Here is an 8,357-nt window from a genome sequence, read left to right on the forward strand (position 1 = left end):
CTTCACTTAGCAACACTTCATGGACTGAGTGAGGAGACGTGGCACATTGGCCAGGTGAAGGCCTCTCTGTCCTTTGGTGTGAACTTGCTTTCTGGGGTGATGTCCAAACTTTCAGATTTCCTCCCCCCCCCCCCAATTTTGTCCTGGAGTCTCTGTGGATTCCCAAAGCAGAGTGAGGACTGGCTGGGGAAACTGACTTCAGGTCTCAGCTGGCTCCACGCATCTCCCCCAGGCTGAACGCTGCCTCGGGGACAGGTTCTGTGACAGCTTTAGGGTCCCTGGGCCAGGCTGTGCTACATGGGGCTGAGTGAACTAATGAAATGGAGGTTTGGGAGAATGCGTTGTTCCAACTTCTGTGTGGAGCCCAGAGTCACTTGGGACAGTGACCAAGGGGCTACCTGATGCCCTGGAGGACAGGGCAGCAGAATTCTCCAAGATCCTAGGAAGGGAAGGTGGCTGGGGTCATCCCCAGGGCTGGAAGGAAGAGGACGCTGGACAATCCTGAGGGTGGGTTGATAGAGCAGCATGTTGGTACTGAGGGCCTGTAACCCCAGGGGCCACAGGCCAGTGAAGAGTCAAGACCCCTGGACACAACTCTGGGCATGTGGGCTTATGTTGACCAATGGATTGAGACCCCATTATCCTGTCTTTTGTCATTCTCTGCCAGGCTTTGGTTCCTAGGGATTTTTTTTTGCAGGGAAAGAATGAGACAAATTGACGAGAGAGGACAGAGAGGGAGTGTCTGTTGTACCTTTACCTGGTAGGTGTGTGATGTGTGGACACTTGGGAATGGGCTGTCAGCTGGCTGGTGAGGCTGCCCAGGCAGGGGCCTGACTGGTTGTCATCTGTGGGGTCTGGGGCAACACCACCTCCATGTGAATCTAAGAAGCACAAGATCACACGGGTACATTCTGGGTCACACAAATGGCTGCCGTACGGGCTGGGGTTGCTTTGCCGTTTTTGCCTGTTCCTGTTTCTTAACAATTTTAGTGTGGAGCTGTCCCATAAGCGTATCATTTGTACTGCAAGGATTTTTGAAGTGGGGGTGTTCTCAGGGCCTCGGGGCCTTGAGCTTACGGGCCTGCTTTGGGTTGATACGTCTGAGCTCCAACTCCTCGTCTCCTAACGGCACCTCCTCCTTGGCAGCTGCTTTCGATGTTAGGATTCCTGGTTCACCTCTCTTCTCACACCAACCTGGACTCACCCAGAGGGCTCCCAGTCATGGCTCTGTCTACACTCCTTTACGTTAGTAACTGTTAAATCCACATGCCCATTCTGGCCTCCTTCCTGAGCACCAGGCCCTCTGCACAAATACCACCAGGCAGATTCTCATGCCTGGTATGTCCTGCGTGGATCTTGATGTCAGTATAGAAGGAGGCTCAGCTTCCTTCAAACCAGTAGACCTTCTAAGTTTTCCCTCTCAGTTTTGATCATTAATGTTAACCAAGTTCAACACATCAGGCTTGGAGTCAATCTTCGTATCACTCCCTTTCCTTCTTTCTCTCTATCCAGTTGGCTTCAAAAATCCGACAGGCTTTAAATCAGATGTCTTCTATGCCTGGGCCCGTCCACACTCCTGCCTCGATTGCTCCCTGCCTGGGCTTCCACCAGCTGGGAGCTGGTGGTCATGGCAACAGGCTGGATTCTTCCTTCCCCCCTTCTCTCCCAGGGGATGGGGAAGACCAGTCACCTCTTTCCTTTCTTCTGCACCACCAGGGCTGAGCCTGTGCTGGGCACATCATCACTCATAAAAGTGAAGGTGAAGGGCCAAAATCACCCAGAAAGCGAGCCAAGGACGAGGCTGTCTGTGTCCCCCCGATGGCGGGATCAGGAGCTAGTGACAGCGTGCCCCCTGTTGGGAGGTGTCCCTGTGAGGGGTGATGTTGAAGGCTCCAGAGTTCATGCCATCCTTTATGGCAGGGCTTCCCAAGCTTTTTACGTGTCCCAGTGCATGTGAAAATGAAAGTCTCTGCATGACAAGATGGAGCTGGTGGCAGAGCCCGTGGAGAAGACCAGCCCTGGAGTTTGGTGGCCCCAGGCAGAGTCCTGTTCCTCCAGCACAGCCCTCACCTATTGCTTCCAGCACCCCTGAATGTTGGGGACATACTGGACATTCTAACTGATGCCCGGGGTCCTCACAGCCTCTGACAACACAGGGAAAGAATTTCTCTAGTGAGAATGATTTGTGGAGGGAAAAACCTGGCAAAGTTTCACATTTGAAGGGCTTAGATGTATCAGATAGGGCAGGGAGGCTGGAAGAGGCCAGACCCGCAGGTATGGGATCTTGATTCTTGTCCCAGCTCAGCAGGGCTTATCTGGGGACTTGGGCCAGCTCCTTCCTCTCGGTTTCATCTGTAGAATGGGGGAGAGGTGGCCTCTCAGCCCCTCCATGCCAGCATCTTCTTCTTGCTTGATCTTTGTCTCTCTGTTTTTCTCTTTGTCCAGCTGGAGACAATCTGTCACCCTCTGGCTTTCCAGAGAATCGAATGGCACATGCCATTTCCCGTGGGCCTGAGCGTTATTGTCCCTGCAGCCAGCTTCCTTACATCCTCTGTCTTTTATCAGAGTCTTTGTAGATTTATCCCCTTGTTTCTCTCCGTGGTTTGTAGACCGAGGGGCAGCTCAGCCGGTTGGTTCCTAAAGCTAGCTTTTAAAACCTTCCAGTTAAAACTGTTATGATGGGATTAAGGGTGCTCTCTTTTCTTTCACACAATCATTCATTAAAATGCCTTTTTGCCTAAATTATACCATGCATTTTGCCAAGTGCTGCTCTCACCTGGTGTCCTGGTATTTGCTGCAGAGTCACGCTGCTTGGGGTGTATGGGAAGGGCCTCCTGGTTGCAGCCATCCCTGGCCCCCGCCATGCTGCCAGGGCCTACCTAGGGCTCCTCCCACAAGTAGCAAACCCAGAGGCTGAGCAAGTTGTGGTGTTTACGTGGGTGTGTGCAGTGGGTGTCTTGTGCGTGCGTGGGGCTGAGTCTGGAATTCACTGATTAAAACTTATGCAATCTGTGCGAGGTCAGGGTGAGGCTGGTGGGAGGCTTTCCCCAGGTTAGAAGTCAAACAAGGAAGTGGGATCATGTTGGAACCTGACGCTGTTGCTGGCTCACTGGCTGCAGCTCGATGGCAGGAGAAGTGCACAGAAGAGTCACTGTGGGGTGGAGGGCTTGGGAGGCTTCATCTCAGACGCAGGTGGAAGCAGGTCGGAGCCCAGAGCTGCCTTCTATCATGACCCTGGCTGGCCTGGTATTGCTTGCGGCAGGGTTGGCCATGGGGTGGAGATTGACATGACACAAGTTTACCCTGGAACCATCAAAAGCTCTTGAGCCTCTGAGTCCCAGAGGGAACCCCGTGGGACTCTTTTCCATACAAGGACCAGCCTGCTGCTCATGACTCAGGGAGGATATTCTTGTTATGTTATTATTTTTCCATTTGGTTGGAGTCAGCCCTGTGCCAAGTGGAAGGGACGTGGGGGGGGTGTGTAAGGTAGATGGGCCAGGGACAGAGATTTGGGGTACAGTGTGGCAGCTTTAACCCTGGTGCCCATCCTACCCTTCCCTACCCTCTGCTTGTGATAGACCCATGGCTCTGGTTTCCAAGCTTATCATCAGCGTGCTTCTCTGACTGTCTAGCAAGGAAGTTGCCCAGGAAAGAGCCGCCTGAGAGAGCTTTGCCACCTGGTTTGGCCAAGAAGAGTTGATCCCTGTCTATTTTTTAGAGCTTGGAGGACCCATGACTAAGGGCCAGTACAAACTAAGGAGGACATTTGACTCTTTGAGCTTGAGGACCCCTCAGTCCTTGCACATTCTGTCCCTTCTCAAAAGAAGAACGTGGAATTTCAGAATTCCAGCTCTGTGACAGTGCAGGGACCATCTTCATGCCGAAAGTGATATTTGCTCATTTTACAGTTTCATCTTTCTCCCATCAACCCTGCTTGAATTTCACTGTTGTGTTCATGTGTGTGCATGTGCACATATTTAATGCTGCACAGCTCAATCACATGTGTAGCTTCCTGCAGTCACCGCCATAGTCAAGACAGACATCTCCCTGCGCCCTTTCTCAGTTCTACCTGCCCCCACCCACTCCTGGCAGCTGGAATCTGCTCTCCGGCTCCATACTTGGTCTTGTGCATGATGCTATAGAAATGGAATTACATACTATGTCCCCTTTGGAGCTTGGATTTTTTGCTCACATGATTTGCTTGAGACCCTTCCAGCATGTTGAGCGTATCAAGAGTTGGTTTCTTCTCACTGTGGAGAACCCCAGGGTGTGGACCTACCAGTGCTTACTGGTACCCCCTGGAAGTTATCTGGGCTGCTTTCAGTTTGGGACTGCTATAGAGAAAGTAGCTGTGCACTTGGGTGTACAAACTTTTATGTGGATCACATTCATACATTTTTAAGGAGCATAAGATGCTAAATAAGTTCCTTGAAAATCATGATTGGTATAATAGTGAGCATTGGTTGAACTAGCATAGCACAGTGGTGGCAAAGGTCCTGGGCTTTTGAATCTAGAAGACCTGGGTTCGAGTCTCAGCTATGCTACTTTCTGGTTGTGTAATCTCAGACATGTGAAATCACCACATCTAGCCTTGATTTTTCTCATCTGTGAAGTGAGGGCAATAATTATGCATGTTCAGATGATATGACAAAGTACCTGGCACGTAGTAGACCTTTAGTAACATCATTATCTAGGATGTCTTCAAGGCTGCCTTGGTGTGGGAAGTCGGTACCTTCCATGGGTTCTGGGGTGCTTCCTGCTCGCTGGCTGCTCCTATGACAGATCAGCCCTCCCTCCCCCCTGCAGCCTCACAGGTGACCTCCTGGTAAAGATTCCAGCACCTATAAAACATGTTCTTACTCATTTTATGGAGGTCCTTATCAAAAAGTACCACCCACTCAACTTTGCCTTCATAAGCGGGATTATTTCCTTTTTCTTCCTAAAGCAAAGACATCTCCTTGCCAAGATAGGGGCAGTTTTATGGTTCACTCAAACCCAAATGTAGCATTTAGATTTATAAGAAACACACCCAGTGCCAAAACCCTTAGGGCACATGTACCAAAAGGAGGTGGGGGACAGTGATTTACCAGCAAAAATCCTTCTAGACCTCAGCTCTCTGTCCCCCTCGGCCCCTCATTTGGGGAAAGAAGGCACCTTCTTTGGAGAAGCTCCCAGAAGGAAGGGTTAGGTTCAGTCACAGAGTGGCTGCTGGAGCCTCAGGACTACGAGGAGGGCGCCTTGGGTGAGCAATGATTTCTGAGGTAACCAGGGCGCAGTGGCTCTGCAGAGCTGGCCCTGGCTGCGTGCAATTGTTCTCTCCCTGACGCACTCTGGGAAGAGAGGCCAGGATGTGTCTTGAGAGGCGTCGCAGGGCCACTTTACAGAGACCTGGAGCGCTGATGGCCGTGAGCCGTGTTTCTAATCATGGTCTGAAGCACAGGCAGTGCCTGTTTGAGGCCAGGCTGGTCTTGCAGCTCCTCTTTGAAAAGGTCCCTGAGAACAAAAATGCCAGTCGGCCAAATTGTGCTTTTTGTTTCAATGGATGAATTTGCTAGGGAGCTAGAAGAGGTCAGGGCGCCTCTAAGCTGCCCACTTGCACTTTCAACGTAAGGATCTTCTAACAGCAATTTTGGCAAAATGCAGCAACAACCAATTTTCACTACAATAGCATAAAGGGAGAGTGAAGGCGAAGCAGAGACAGACTTCTGTTCTCAAGCACAGACCCAGGGCTCCAAAGGCAGGGGCCAGGGGATGGGCCAGTCCCAGCTTGGGGGAGAGGAGGGAGCGGACGGCTGGAGGGGATGGGTGAGTCTTGTAATTTAAACAGACAGAAGTGCTGGGATGGAAAATGGGCTTTTTGAACGCACACCCCGTCCCCTGCATTCTCAGCAGGGACCTGGGCACTGGCTAATGGCTCTGGGACCTGTTCATTTATCTTTATCAACTGTCGGTCAGGGAGGTCCTGCCGTGGTTCCTCTCACACCTTAAACAGAGCCCCCCTGTCGGAGGGACTCAGGAGTCATTTCCCGAAGCCTCTCACCTTGCAGATGGAGAGTCTGGGGTTATGTGGCTCACCATAGCCACATCACACAGCTTTGGGGCGGGACTGGGCTCTTCGAAATAATCATGTAATTTATTTTTAGCTGCTTAAAAGTAAGAGACGCTAGGGACTGTGCACGGAGCTACAATAACCATGGACCACTTATTGTTATCGTATGTTTCGGGGTTCCCGGTGCGAGCGGTTGTACTTAACCAAAGCAGGCTTGGAATGATTTATCCCAATACCTCAGTGAACATCAGGACATGGCTCACACTGGCACATGAGCCGGGCAAGGCTTGCAGAGGATGCCTGTGTGCCTGCCTTCCCAGGATGGAGTTTCAGAGACTTCCCTCGGGCTCTGTTGCTTCTCAGGACACATCCCAACAGGTCAGCTGCATTTCCGTGATGCCATGGCTCAGGGACTCAACGGAGTATCTAAGTACAGTCACCAATGTCCTCTCTGTGTCTTGGTTTCCTCATCCCTAAATAAGAGACTGCTCCAACTATTGCTCACCCCTTGAATTCTGTGCTTCTAGAAAGAGCAACCTCCACTCAAGGCACGAGCAAAGGAGGGCAATGCCTGGGGTCGACTTGGGGACGAGGAAGAATGATGGAAACTCATAGGTATTCTCTGTGCTTTCCTTGAGTGTTCCACTCAGTCTATGCAGCCACTCTGGGATGTGCACATGGCTGTCTCTGTTTTACAACGGAGGATAGTGAGGCACGGAGCAGTTAAATGATATGCCCAGGTCAGGGAACCAGCAGGTGCTTACCAGGAGGAGTGGGAACTGCCTCCGGTGTGGGTTCAGTTTCACATGAATGGAAACTGCACATGCTCAGCTCAAGCCATGGCTTTTGGTCCGGGAAAGTCTAATGGGATGGCAAACACTGGACATGGTGAGCCCTCTGCCTAGGACAGGGCCAGCACACATCCCTCCTTGGGGTTATTTACGCTAGAACCTTAGTGAATGCCCAGACGTGACTCACACCGGAGCATGAGCCCAGTGAGGCCTGCAGAGGAGGCCTGTGAAAGTACTGGACACGGCGAGCCCCCATCTTGCTGCACCAGCTTAGGCCACAGAAACTGAGCCCAGTGCCTAAGACTCAACCTCAGGTTGTTACTTTCTGTCCGACCCTGGTTTCTGAAACAGGCCTCCAAGTGGAAGAGATCAGCAATTTCTTTCCTTCTTCTTCTTCTTCGTTTTTTTTTTTTTTTTTTTTTGCTGAGGCAGAGTTTCTCTCTGTTGCCCAAGCTAGAGTGCAGTGGCACAGTCATACCTCACTGTGGCCTCAAACTCCTGGGCTCAGGTGACCCTCTTCCCTTGGCCTCCCAAGTAGCTGGGACTATAGGGACACACCACCATGCTAGGCTTATTTTTTATTTTTTTAATTTTTATTTATTTTCTATTTTAAAAAATTTTAATGTAAAGATTTGGGATACAATTCAGGGTTAGGTATACAAACATGGATCGTGCAGGTACCCCTGTTAATGAGGTATGCCCCTCCCTGCCCTAGCAGGCTTATTTATTTTTATTTTTATTTTTCTTTGTAGAAGCAAGGTCTTGCTTTGTTGCCCACACTGGCCTCTAGCCATCCTCTCGCCAGAATCTCCTAAGGTGAGCCCCTGTGCCTGGCCAAGGGTAGCGATTTCTGAGGGACACCAGGGAGAGGGGACAACGACAAAGGCCACCCAACTACAGCTTCATGTGCCAAGAAGCCTCCAGCAGCCGACAGGGTCACACCACCCAGTGGATGGACACCTGGAACGTTCAGGATTTGTCAGCCTCCAAGGACGGTCAGCAGCACCAGCAAACCCATTGTACATGCCTGCCCAAGTCCTCTTCCATTCTCAAGGCTTCTCACTCATCAACCTACAGATGTCCCTCTTCATCTCTCTGCAGGTCACCCTGTCAGAGTGAAAGCCACAGCTTCCTGGCAGGAATCCCCAGCATCCTACCACCAGCGTGCCCCCTAGAGTGTGCGCATCCCAGGAGTCTCCTCCTTCTCTTTGCAACAGAAGCTGGTCCTCGCTGTGTATCAAGGACCAAGACCAGTACTTCACTTAGAGCTAAGATCCCAGTTCCTCAAATTTTTTATCAATCGCTCTGTCTCTCAGTGCTTCATCCTCCCAGAAGCATTTGACACATCTGATGCAGTGCCTTCATGAGACTTTCTCTACCCTCAGAGAAGGGGTCCCCAGGCCTTCTTTTTCCCTCCTCTCTCTTTGACCCCCACCCTTGGGATCATTTTGCAGGAACATCTTCCTCTGACTTAGCAGTTTTCAAACATTTTGGTTTCAAGGCCCCGTTACGCTCTT

Source organism: Carlito syrichta, unplaced genomic scaffold (genome assembly GCF_000164805.1).
Source record: "Carlito syrichta isolate Samal-C Ts95f unplaced genomic scaffold, Tarsius_syrichta-2.0.1 Scaffold130365, whole genome shotgun sequence".
NCBI classification, from domain to species: domain Eukaryota; kingdom Metazoa; phylum Chordata; class Mammalia; order Primates; family Tarsiidae; genus Carlito; species Carlito syrichta.